General features: G+C 38.0%; 1 pseudogene; it reads left to right on the forward strand.

Moving 5' to 3' along the window:
- The first annotated feature begins 302 nt into the window (after positions 1–302).
- On the forward strand, positions 303–643 carry LOC111826810 (annotated as a pseudogene).
- The last annotated feature ends 12,937 nt before the right edge of the window (positions 644–13,580 follow it).

Consider the following 13,580-nt stretch of genomic DNA (forward strand, 5'->3'; position numbering starts at 1 on the left):
TTGATAAGGAATCATAAGACTGTGGTCATTCTTTTAACTATAATGTCAGTATATGTCAATGCCTAAAACTTAACCAAATGCTGGATTACATAGCTTGATACTTGTGGCTTTCAGAATTGATATGGCCCCAAACTTATTGGACCACTTTGTTTCTTTAATCCTTCAATGCATATTATTTCTACACATTCATTATGCAGAATATATTATTTTTTAATAAATCCCCATTAAGAAGGATGATAACTGAACATAAGAAAGATAAATGAAAAAGGGTTATGAAATTAAATTATATTTCTTGAGGAGCCATGTCCAAATGCAAAGGTGGCAAGAAGCAGCCCTGAAACAGCCCAAGAAGCAGGCCAAGGAGATGGACTAGGTGAGGGTGGCGTGGAGGCGTGGGCAGGCACAGAGTGAATCCGCTCTGCTTCTCCCTAGGAAGTAAGGGATTCTAGCAGAAACAAAAAGAAAAGCAGAATTTGAGGAGCTAAAAGGGAAGGTGGCAGGGAAGGGCCCCCTGGCCATAGGTGGACTTAAGAAATCTGGCAAAAAGCTGTTCCTTGTGCCTGGGGCAATGGTGATCCTTAATTCCATTCTTATTTTAACATCTAGATTACCTGTTATAACATCTCTTGCTATCTATAGCTAGAATGAAGTGTCTTGGAGCCTTCTGTACATTTAAGAATAAACTTTTGTAAAAAAAAAAAAACATAATAGAGAGGAACCAAGATGGTGGCATACGTAAACGCCTCTACTTGCTGCTTCCCACAACTACATCAAAATTACAACTAAAATACAGAACAACTATCATCCAGAACCATGGGAAAGTTGGCTGAGTAGAAGTACTACAACTAGAGAGGTAAAGAAGAAAGTGCGTTGAGACTGGTAAGAGGTGCGGAGGTGTGGAATGGGCTGGTCCGGCATCTGGGTGTGCCGCTTTTTTAATAGGGAGGGAGATCGCCTTTGCGGAGGCCGCCTGGAGGAGCAAGGAGTCCCACCCCCATACCAGACCCCCAGCCCACAGTCCCAGAACTGGGGAAAGAAGTCTCTATGGGAAGTAAGAACTACAGACTGTAAAAACAAATGCAGATTGGGGCTGAGTGACACATGGCTGCTGGGGACCCAACTGCTCCTCTTTAAAGTCCGGCACCACGAACTGAATTTACAAGCTCCCGCTTGCTCTGAGCCCCAGTGCCAGGCAAGGCTCTTGGGGACCCAGACACATACGGGGAGAAACTGGACTGTCTGGCATTGGGGCAGGAATGTGGGGGCAGCTTTCTTCCAGATGGAGGTGCTTGCAGTGGTCATTGTTCCCATGCTGGTACCTCCCTGGTGCAGGGCAGACTGGCCGCCATTTCTGTTTGCTCTGCCCTGGTGATTCCCTGAGACCCCACCCCACCCAATTTACAACCCCACCCAAGCTGTGTGCAGCAGCTTTAGCAACTTTTGCATATGAATGGCCTGTCCTTCCTCAGCCTAAAACCTGTCAAACAAGCTGCAGCTGGGTTAGGGAGCCCCAAAGATATCAATAAAAGGCCCAAGATTGGCACCAGCACCAGCCTGCCTTGCTTCACAGCTGGGCTTTGCATTGACACTTCCAAACCTGATGCAAAAAAGAGGAATCTGAAGATCTCTCTGTAGCTCCTACTGGGTGGCCTGAGGCAGTGGCTGACTTTGTACCTCCTTGGAGATCCAAGAGCCAGTGTACCCAGTGGTCAGTGTGAGACCATACCAGATTACAACTCTTCACATCCATAAGTGACACATTCAAGGGGCAGACTCAGTGAGCACCAAAGCCCCATTGAAGCACGTCCTGCCCCATAAGGGTGTCTCCTGCACAGCAGCTCTCCCATTGTAGTTGCAGCTGGTCCCCACAGCCAATTGGTCTTGGAGGTCAGTTCCTCTCAGCAATCAAGGCTCAACTACAAGAAGACTGTGCACACAGTCCACAAAGAGATGTACCTAGAGTATTCACCTCAGGTGAATGGGGAGGTTGAGCCACTGGGCCCTATAGGACACCTACTACACAAGGCCACTCTATCAACTCAAGGAGAAATAGCAGCTTTACCCAATACATAGAAACAAACACAGGGAAGCAGCCAAAATGCTGAGGCAAAGAAACATGTCACAAATGAAAGAAATGGAAGAAAGCAAACTACTGTATATAGAGTTCAATACCACCATTATAAGGTTACTCAAGAATCTTCTAGAAACCTCTGAGGAACTTAGTGAGACCTTCAAGTATCTTAGTGAGAATGCCAAAAAAATGGAAAAGGAAAAGGACCAGTCAGAAATTAAGCATACACTGACTGAAATAAAGAATAATATACAGGGATTCAACAGTAAACTAGAGGATCCCAAGTCAATGATTTGAAATATGAGGAAGCAAAAAAAAAAAAACCCAACCAAAAGTGCAAAAAGAAAAAAAGAATCCAAAAATATGAAGATAACGTAAGGAGCCTCTGGGGCAACTTCAAGTGTACCAACATCCGAATTATGGGGTGCCAGAAGAAGAGAGAGAGCAAGATATTGAAAACATATTTGAAGAAATAATGACAGAAAACTTTCCCTACCTGGTGAAAGAAATAGACTTACAAGTCCAGGAAGTTCAGAGAACCAAGAGGAATCCAAAGAGGACCACACCACGACACATCATAATTAAAATGCCAATGGCAAAAGACAAAGAGAGAATCTTAAAAGCAGAAAGAAAGAAAGAAAGAAACAGTTAGTTACCTACAAGGGAGTAGCCATATAACTGTCAGCTGATTTTTCAATAGAAACTATGCAGGCTTGAAGGGAGGGGCAAGAAGTATTCAAAGTGATGAATAGCAAGAACCTACAACCAAGAATACTCTACCCAGCAAAGCTATCATTTAGAATTGAAGGTCAGATAAAGAGTTTCACAGACAAGAAAAAGCTAAAGGAGTTCATCACTACCAAACCACTATTATATGAAATGCTGAAGGGTATTCTTTAAGAAGAGGAAGAAGAAGAAAAAGGTAAAGATAAAAACTTATAAACAACAAAGGACAACAAATACATATCTATCAACAAGTGAATCTAAAAACCAAATGAATAAAAAATCTGATGAACAGAATAAACTGGTGAATGGAATAGAATCAGGGGCATGGAAATGGAACAGACTGATGATTCTCAGAGGGAAGGGAGTGTGGGGGTGCGGGAAGAGATTAGACAAAGATCTTATATGCATGTATGCGGTACCTATGGACACAGACGATAAGGTGGCAAAGGCCTGGGGTGGGGTGGGAACTAGGTGGAGGGGAGCTATGGGGGGAAAAAGAGGGACATCTGTAATAATCTCAACAATAAAGATTTTTTAAAAATCATAATAATCATCACGCAGTATCTCATCTCTTCAGGTCTCATTCTGCCATTCCACCTTAGCTGTGAGGTGAGTAAACCAAGCCCAGAATCCTGTCAGAGTGTGTTCTTTAGTCTTTGTTCTATCTGGAATTCTGCCCTGCCTGGAATCAAACCAACTCATTTGAAATGGCAAAAAAAATGTATTTCATGGGGATTCATAGAGAATATACACATATTTAGTGTAGACCTGAGTTTCTCAAATACATAATTAATTGCACTTTCAACTCATACCTCAGAGGGATAAATGGTCTGTTTTAGTAGAAACTGTCTTGCTCTCAATTAACGAGCCCCCTTGATGTTTGGGGTGCTAAATTAATATTTTTAAAGTAATGTTGTTGTCATAGAAATGCTCTTTAAAAGGTCCATTATGTGTCATATTTGAGGTTGGAGCTCATAGAGCACTGTGCTACTATTGAAGTTTCTAAAATCAAGGGCTAAACAACTATTTAGAATAATAATTTTGCTACTTGGCCCCCATATCATAATGCCACCTGATTCTCTGAGGAGTTAACCTAAAAGTACATTATATATTTTATACATTTTGACCTGGAAGTTTCCATGTTGTTTTCAGCCTAATTTTACTGAACTCTGAATACCATTCTCCTTGTTTTGTTGTTTCTGTTTTGTTTTTGCTTCTCCCTTTGCATAGGGACACTAAATCAGGTCAGTATGAATAGGTCTGAAACGTGTAAGGATCAGGTTTTATTTCTCCTTATAGTTTTAGTTTCTTTGAAAATTTGCTATATGCCAAAAAAAAATGGAGTCGTATAGCCACTGGGTGTACAGTCACTAAGTGCTAAAGCAAGGCCTTTCTTCTTGTGGAGGAAATTATTTAACCTGCAGGCAAGAGGCACATACTGATATTTGAATTTTGGGAGGACATGTTAACACAAGGATTTATCAACATTCATTTCTAGCCAAATAGGCACTCAAGAAGTCATTTGCTGAGTGAATGAATGAATGGCCATAAATTCTTCTGAACTTGCTATAACTTCCTCAACTTTTTAGTGCTGTATTTGGCATCATCAGAGGAAAATGAGATGATGACTTCTGCCATGTACAGTATCATGGGACAGCTTAGATCAGGGGTTGGAAAACTGTGATCCTCAGCAAAATGCAGCCTGCCTCTTGTTTATGTATGGTTTGTAAACTAAAAATAATTTTTACATGTTTGTATAGTTGAAACAAAAAAACAAAAGAATAATAATATTTCATGACGTGAAAATTATATTAAATTACAATTTCTGTGCCCATAAACTGAGCATTATTGAGACACATTTACTTACATCCTGCTTTTTGTGTAGTTATGACACATTCTATATGACATGCAAAGTCTAAAATTTTACTATCTGGCTTTTTACAGAAAATTTGCCAACCCCTTACTTAGAGGATTGATGAAATGGTTTTCATAAAGAAACCTACTAGGGGGAAAACGGTGCTATATAAGCACAAAAGCATTGTGACTTTCATTTCTAAATCTGTTGCTATTATTTCGTAGCTATTTGCTTGCAGGCCTTATAATGGTAACAGGTGCTAATGCACAAGAATAGAACAATAACTCCTACCATAATTGTCCACATTCATAGAAAACTGCAGGTAGAGCTGTAGCCAGATGTTTAAAGAATGAGAACTAAAATGAAAATGTAAAAGTCTTCACTGGAAAGAAAATGATGAATGATATAGGAGTTGAACCTAAAACCTGGTAAGAAGCCCAGGCAAAAGAATTATTTGTCTTTAATTCATGTGTATAATCCCCTGGGATGGATTTTTAATAGACAGACTCACAAATAGCCCAAGAAATCTTACAAGACCATAAAACAGTTTTCTAAGGCAAAAACTTTAATGACCTTAAAATTTACATAACATTAACCACTTTAAGTCAAAGTTACATGTTATTAACAATGAATCATACAGAAAACTTTGGCACTTTCCTTACAATTATAACGTAAAGCCTTGGTGAGATGTTTATATTCCTGTGGGATAAAGGTGTGGAGTATAAATTCAGTGGCAGAATGGGAAAAGAATGACACTTCAAATTTTGAATAATCTAAAGAAAATTGAGCAAATTTTAGGATTACATCTATTTTTAGAGCTAAAAGCTCACAACACAGGCTATCTTAAAACAGCACAAATGCAAGTGAAGTTTAAATAATGGAGTTCATTTAACTAATGTAGACAATAAAACTAGGTATTTCACTTTCCGAGTGGGATTACATTTTGGCAGTTATCTAGTTAATTTGATTCATGGGGATTTATAAATTGGATCATTCAGAGTCCAAAGTGAAATGGTGATTTAAATGCAGCCCAATGGCTTCTGGAGAAATAATCAATTCTTTAAAATTCATCTGAAGAATTAAGTTTTATCCTAATTACTCACCTGGAGAATTAACTTGAATTTTGAATCATTTGACTAAGAAAAAACAAAAAAACCAAAACTGGGCATTGCCTTTATAAAAAAAACAAAAACAACAAACAAACAAACAAACAAAAACGCTCTAGGGAACAAGTTTGGAAAAATTCGCATCTAGTAAATGACAGGCCAGAAACCTACTTTCTTGATCACCTCTCCCCACCAAAAAAGTCATTTATATTGCTTTGTGGAGTTAGCAAATCCATTCTCTTGTTTATTTATGAAATTCTTCTATGTGCCAAGTACTTGTGTAATCACTGGGTATACAGAGGTAAACATGTAGACAGGACCAATAAATTCTCTGCCTTCTTGGAGCTTACATTCTTGTGGGGTAATATAGATGATGATTACATTAAAAATAATTTCAGGTAGTGACATATTCCATGTAATAAAATAAAGCAATCCTATAGAGATGGAAATAAGAAGCACTACTCTAGATACTATGTTTAAGGAGGGCCTCCCTGAGGAGGCAGCTTTTGATTCTGAGAACTGAATGATGAGGAGTAGATCATGGGCAGTTATTAGAGAAGATGTATCCAAATATGTGAAATTAACCTTAGTATGTGGGCAGATTTTATTCCAGAGACGATTTGGTTCTGCTCAACATCAAAACCCAACCCGTGTTTTCTAGTCAATACTTGGCAACATCTATGAGGGACAATTATGACGTGGATTTATTACTATCATTATTGTTGATATAATTAACATTTTAGAACAGTTAGACCGACGTTAAGAGATGTTTTCACCCATATCATTCCATTTGAATCTCATCTGGGGTGGGTACTAATATATCCCCATTTTATGGAAAAGAAGACTTGGGTTTCTGGGAGAGAGCAAGTAGATGGTTTAAAGCCACTCAGAGAACAGTTTATTAATTATGGAGCTAGGGCCTTGAAGCCAAGACTTTTTGTTGCCGATTTCCAAATTGCTCATTTTATTACACCATTCCACCTTAAACTATACCTGTAATTATGAGTCTGAATACTAATTCGTATCTGCAGCAGAAACCATATTTCTGTCTGATTAAGTAAGATTACTTAATATGTGCTACTATAGGAACAGTAATTAGAATGAAGTTTTCCATCTGAAATTTCATGACGGGTTAAGATCTAAAGAGAGGATATGATTGATTTTATATACTATCGCACATGGTTACCCATGTGGGTAAGTATGAACATTGTTATTGGTTTATTTTTTAAAGGGGAATTGTTCTTTGAACATATAATTAATCATAGTGTAAATTTGCAATTTGGTAGGGGTTTGTTTGGTTTATTTTTTGTTTTGTTTTTGTTTATGAGCTGCCCTGGCACTAATGCTAAAATGCCCCCCTCCAATGGCCTGGGTTTGTGGGGTACTCATTGACTTTGTGTCCATAGTAAAGTAGTGCACATACTCTTATATGCAAAACACATTTGGCTATGGTTGACAGAATTTTCATTTTCCACTCACAGATGTAAAGCATTTTTAATATAACAAGCCTCAGCATAACAAAGTCAGCACTTTATGAGAGGCACACAGCTCTGCTTACCTTTCATTTGTCAAAGGTTGATGGGAAACATCTATATTGCTTGTTCAGTCTGTTAATTCTATGTTTTCATCCAAGCTGAACTGACAAGCTAAGATCTGTTCACTCATATTAGTCTGTAGGAATGTGTTTGTCAATAAGTCCTTTAAGCTGCTTTACATGTGACCTATAACTCAAGTAATTCTTACTCAAACAATATTCAAAAGGTTATATGCACTCTAAAATTACTTTAAGAATAGGTTACAGGGGGGTGAGGGCATAAGTGGGAGGTGAGGGGGCAATGGGGGGATAAGGACACATATGTAATGCCTTCATCAATAAAGAAAAACAGAATAGATTACAAACCATAAAATAGGTTACAAACTTAAATATTCCAGTTTCATCATCTCTAAGGTTTGTAATTTAGTTCTTTTTAGATGGGTTAATATTAAATTCGAAAAAGGAGTTATGAAATTTACCACTGAAAACAATATGCTTTTAATTTTTAAATTACTCAAACTTTTACAAAGAATGTGGGGAAGTTTGGATAAGGAACATGGTGAATTTTGGAGATTCTTCTCTCCAAATAAGACCTGAAAAATCATTTGAAAATCCAAATGGTGGAATATTCAAATATAGAAGCATAGTGGCACTGAGCCCCTTGATAGGAGTATCTCAACTTTTTAGTTCTGGTTCTAGGGTATAAAAGGTGCTCAGTAAACAATTGATGAGTAAATCACTAGTCTAACTTACTAATTTTACTCTTTTGGATCCTGACACCAAAAGAGGTGCAATGACTTTTACATGGTCACATAATCAGTTCATGGCAGAAAAGGAAAGAGAATTCTGGTCCCTTGAATCCTAGTCCACTCACTGCCCTTTCCTATAATTCATTTACCTTGCTGCCTCAATCATAATTTCCAATAAATTGGGTTGAGTAGATGAATGGCTATTTAGGCTATGTCCCAAAGAAGGCTGAACTCTCAAAATAAGGAAAGTATAGATACTATGTCAAAGCATGCATATCAAGCTTTAAAGATGTGGGGGAGATAAAAATAATTTTCTTTCTTCCTTTCTAAGTTCTTCTGGCTGGACTAATAAAATTAACATGAGACATATTAACAGAAGAAAATGACCATAGGGGGTGTCATAAGGACATGAGACCAAAGGACATATTAAGCAGTTGAGCTTTATATACCATTTTTGACTGAGGGGTGGGAGGCAGGGGTCTGGGACTTAAAAGGGAAAGTAAGCAATTCACAGATAGACAAGAAAGAACAAAAATTTGGTAATCAGCCCTGGCAGGTTTGCTCTGTGGTTAGAGCATCAGCCTTCAGACCAAAGGGTTGCAGGTTTGATCCCTGGCCTGGTCGTGGTTCCTGCACAGGAGGCAACTGATCCATGTGTTTCTCTGACATTGATGTTTCTGTCTCCTCCTCTTCCCTTCTACTCGCTCTAGAAATCAGTGGAAAACATATCCTCGGCTGAGGATAAAGAAATAAAAGACAAAATTTGGTAATCAAATTCTTGCCGGTCCACCCAGAAACAGTGGGGAATTTAACAGACTGCAGGTTCTGTCCTGTCTGCAATACTTAGTTCATATTATGCTACAGTGATAGCTTCCTTCATGCCTTACTACCTGATTTCCTTTATGCAGGTAAGGGGAGTGGTAGGTCAAAGGCTCTTTCTGAGTTCTTTGTTTCTTAAAAATAACCACCTTAAAATAATTGATATACCAAACTTTTGGGGTTGGAAACTCTGCTTCCCCTCAAAGGTTAATAATGTTTTCTTCATAAAGGGTAGTTTTTATTTGCTGTCCTACCAGAGGTTGAATTTGAGCAGTGACAGCTCATACAGCCTTTTTTGGAGGGGAAGAAAAATGAGGGGGGGCATCAATGTGAGAAACATCTATTGATCAGTTGCCTCCCAGGGATTGAACCCACAACCTGGGTATGTGCCCTGACCAGGATTGAACCTGCCACCTTTTGGTGTAGGGGATGATGCTCCAACCAAGTGAGCCACACCAGCCAGGGTACTAGCACAGTCATTTCTCATTAAGGAGCTATTGGGCAGCACTGGGAGCAAGAACATTTTCTGAATAAATGAACAAGTGGAATTGCTTGCTCTGATATATTACATATACTGGTATGTTCCTATGATATATTGCATAATTCTTTGGGAAGTGTTATCTTATTGATGTGCTGGAGGCAAGGTTTCACTAAGTGTTGCCAGATAAAACACAAGATGCCCAGTTAAATGTTAACTTCAGATAGAAAATTAATATATATTTTTTTAGTTTAAGTATGTCCCAAATGTGAATTATTTGCTAAATCTGGCAATCCTAGATTATCTTTCATACAAAACACCCAAGGCTATCTTGATTTGCTTTTTGACAGCTTACTCTTCATTGTTTGGTTTTAATAGTTGTGGTGATTGCTTTGCTAACCATCCCTTTACTGTATGTTAGTGAATCTTCTGTGCACTAACTGTGGACCAGTTGCTAATGCTGACAATTTGCATGACCTGCTAACACATTACTTATTCAGGCATAACAGAAACCTTTCCCTAGAGCATTTTGGGAGCTGTGGCTAAACATTCAAAGCTCTATTTTAACCTATTCAAACACATATCTCCTTTTAAGAAACATAAAAACTTATGTCCCTGAACTCCATTGAGAGTGGTTTTTTTCTATAGATTCTTTTATGAAAATATATTATCTCTTCCATTTGATAAATATAAGATATTTTATGGTAGTAAGTATGCTCTTTCAAGTTACACTCCATATAACATTGCTCTGGAGATTTTGAAATTCACCCCTAGAGAACAAGGTCCCCAGTTAAGAATCAGTGGTCTATGAGATGCCAATCACTGAAAAGTCAAGTATTGAATCAAGCTATCCATTAAAATTTTTATTTTTATTTTTTAAAAAACAATACAGAGGTCTTTTAGTTTTTCCACTTGTCATGCCATGAATCCATAGGGAATGGGTTCCAGCAGCTCAGGCTCCTTTCCATTGGTTCTCACAAAATGTGCTGCTCTGGGCGGAGCAGGCTGACTCTTTAGTTGACCCCAGGTATCATTCTCTTTGGCTTCCTTCTTTTTCTGATCATTTTCTTTTACACGTTTCAGGAAGCTATCTCGGCTCTTGGATTGCTTAATATGCTCAATACATACATTAATTCTCTTGGCGAGAATTTTGCCCTTAACTTCCTAATTCACAGCAATGCCCACTGCATGCTGGGTGACATTGTAGACTCTTCCAGTTTTGCCATGGGAATATTTGTGGGCATTCCCTTTTGAACAGTGCCCATTCCCTTGGTGTCCACAATGTCACCTTTCTTGTAGATTCATATGTATGTGGCCAAGGGAGCAACTCCATGTTTTCTAAAAGGCCTAGAGAACATATGGCGGAGCCTCTCCTCTTTCCCTTTATGTTGGTTATTTTGTCAAATTACTGGAAAATGGTGGTTCCAGCTGAAAATCTAAATTTTTGTTTTTATTTATTGCTTAATCAGTGTTTCTCAATGAATAACTTCAACAAATGTTAAATAATAGTTACATAATTATTTTAGTGTGTGTTAGCAAGCAAGGTTTTCCATTCTGTTGTAGAGATAGAAAGCTTCAGGTTGGAAACCACTGGTCCACATAAAAGCAAAGAAATACTATGCCTCTGTGGGAGCTGAAAAAAGTAACTTTCCTCCCATTTCCTAAGTTCTTCTAATTGGGTTAAAAATCAAATTAACATGAGACATATTACTCGGAGAAAAAGTCCAAGATTTATTATGGATGTACATTCAGGGGTGCCATAATATATGCGACCAGAAATGCATTAGTCAGTTTAGGTTTATGTGCCTTTCTGGGCAACAGAGAAAAGGGGAGCAGGGGTCTGGGATTTCGGAGGGAAAGTTGGCAATTCACAGGTTGATAAGAAAGAAGAAAGATGTGCTTCTCAAAGTCTTAAAGGGCTACTCAGAAAAAAAAATGGGACACAGAGGGAAGTCTAACAGACTTTGTTAGGATCTTCCCTGTCTATCACACTTAATTTGTACAATAAAACCTTGATATAATAGGCTAATTCGGGTGAGGGGGTGTCCATTAGAGCTGAAAGTCCATTAAATAATAAATCAGGTTTTCCAAATGCATATGTTAAAAAATTGACAAATTAGTTTACCTGTTTTTACTTATGTAGACACGTTTGTGTAATTAACATTAAGTGTGTATGAAAAGTTTAATTTCACAGAAAAGTTTTCTATATGTATTACTGTAATTTTAAGTTTTACTGAATAGGTTTAGTAAATGTGTACAGTCACCAGGAGTAAACAAAAGCACTCCGCTGGGGCGTGGCTTAGTGCATGTCATGTCAGAACATAGGTGGCACAGGTTAAAACTGCTGCAGAAAGTCACACCACGTGACAACAGAACCGATTACCTCACTAGATCAAGTGCTAATCATTTGCCGAACATTGTTTATAAGCAGTGACATTTGGATTTAAATATGTAGATTATAGTTGTAGGTATGTAATATTTATGTCGGTGAAATTACTAGTGTTTTTCCCAACATATGGCCTATTTGCTAAAATTTATTAAAATAACAGTGAATTGCAAAAAATAACATGTTAATTGAATTATAAGTAAATCTTGGTTAAAAGCATTTAAAAATTAACATGGTATTAATTTTCACATTTGACCTATGGACTGACTGGAAATTTTGTCAGTTAAATTCAAAGTATGTTAAATTGAGGTCCACAAAATCAAGGCTTTACTGTATTTGTTAAAGTGAATATGCTAAGGTACTCTTCCTAAAGCGGGTTTTTTTCTATCTGAATTCATTTAGGCAGGCAGTAGGGAAGGTCCAAGATTTTCCCAGTCTTTTGTTTCTTAATAGCTAGCTTAAAATCTATATCCCTAAAGGCACATTCTCAGGTGGCAAATCTTTGCCCCCCCACCTTTAAAAAATTCTATTACCTATCATTTCCCCCCCTAAGTTTACCAGCTGTTTGGGCCTTTTGTAGGTAAGCAGAAGACTGCTGCCTTTACCAGTAAATATGGCAGGTTATGTACAAATCTGAAATGCCTTTTGTTGTTAACAATTGTAACATTATAATACCTCATTTATCTTTTCAACACAGAAATGCGATTATATTATTCCCATTTTGCAGATGAAGGAGCTAAAACTCAGAGTGAAGAGATGCCTGGTTAAACTATTAAGGATCAAGTTATAATCTTTATTATAAACCATAGCTTGTTTTTATTTCTATTGAATTAGTTTTAAAATTACACTATTTCACATATCTGTGCTTCAAGTGTCTATTGATATATAAACAATTAGATTTAAAGGAGGACGTTTTCATGAGAAGATTAATATCTAGGCAATTATAGCCCTAGGAAAGAAGCTTAGAGATATGTATTAACTCTTATAGATATTTGTTTTATTTTCACCCAAATGATAGGTTTAGCATCATGCAAAGAAATATGTAATAGTCAGGCTTTTTATTGTATCATCCACTTGTGGATTAAGCTTACTGAGCTGCTGTGGCAGCCCAGAGTTCACACACTTAATCTGGTTAGGCTGTTGCCTGCCGATTAACTAGGATTTATTGATTTCTTTTCAAGTTGGAGAGCAGTGTGACTCAGAAATCTTTACCCCTGATTTAATAAACCTAAAATAAATACCAGACTTAAACTGATTGCTGAGTTCATCACATAATATTGATAGAGTAGACAGATAGACAGGCATGAGCAGAGCAGGAACCATAGGCCAGGTAGGGAATATCACCAGGGCAGAAAGTCCCAGGTGCTTAGCAATCTGCAAAACTAGAGAAAATAACTATTATAGGCTAGCCCCATGCTGCAGGGTGACCGTTCCTCCCCTAGCCTGTCACTAGTCATGTGGTTTAGACGCCCTTACAGGAGGAATAAGGTGTCCTGAGAATCACCTCATAGGACTCCCATACAAGTTCTTAGATGACCACTCCCTTAAGCATTAAGCCCTCAGGCAATGAGGCTCTGGTAAGTATCTAAAAATCTTAGGAACATAGTCTTAGGTCTCTTGACCACAGACAGAGTTTTGGTCAAACTAGAGATAACATCTGGACCTCAGTTGTGTTTCAACTGCAGGCCCAGAAGAGCAGCAAAATCAGAAGGGGCACTATGGCCGACATCAGGAGCAGATGCAATGTCCAATGATCCCTTACCCTAGCATGGACCAATCAGTAGAGACCTTTAAATGACACACCTGGAAAGCTGATGAATATTCTATTGAGATCCTTCCCTGAGACCTTCCCTAAA

The sequence above is a fragment of the Myotis lucifugus genome, unplaced genomic scaffold (assembly GCF_000147115.1).
Source record: "Myotis lucifugus unplaced genomic scaffold, Myoluc2.0 scaffold_2, whole genome shotgun sequence".
NCBI classification, from domain to species: domain Eukaryota; kingdom Metazoa; phylum Chordata; class Mammalia; order Chiroptera; family Vespertilionidae; genus Myotis; species Myotis lucifugus.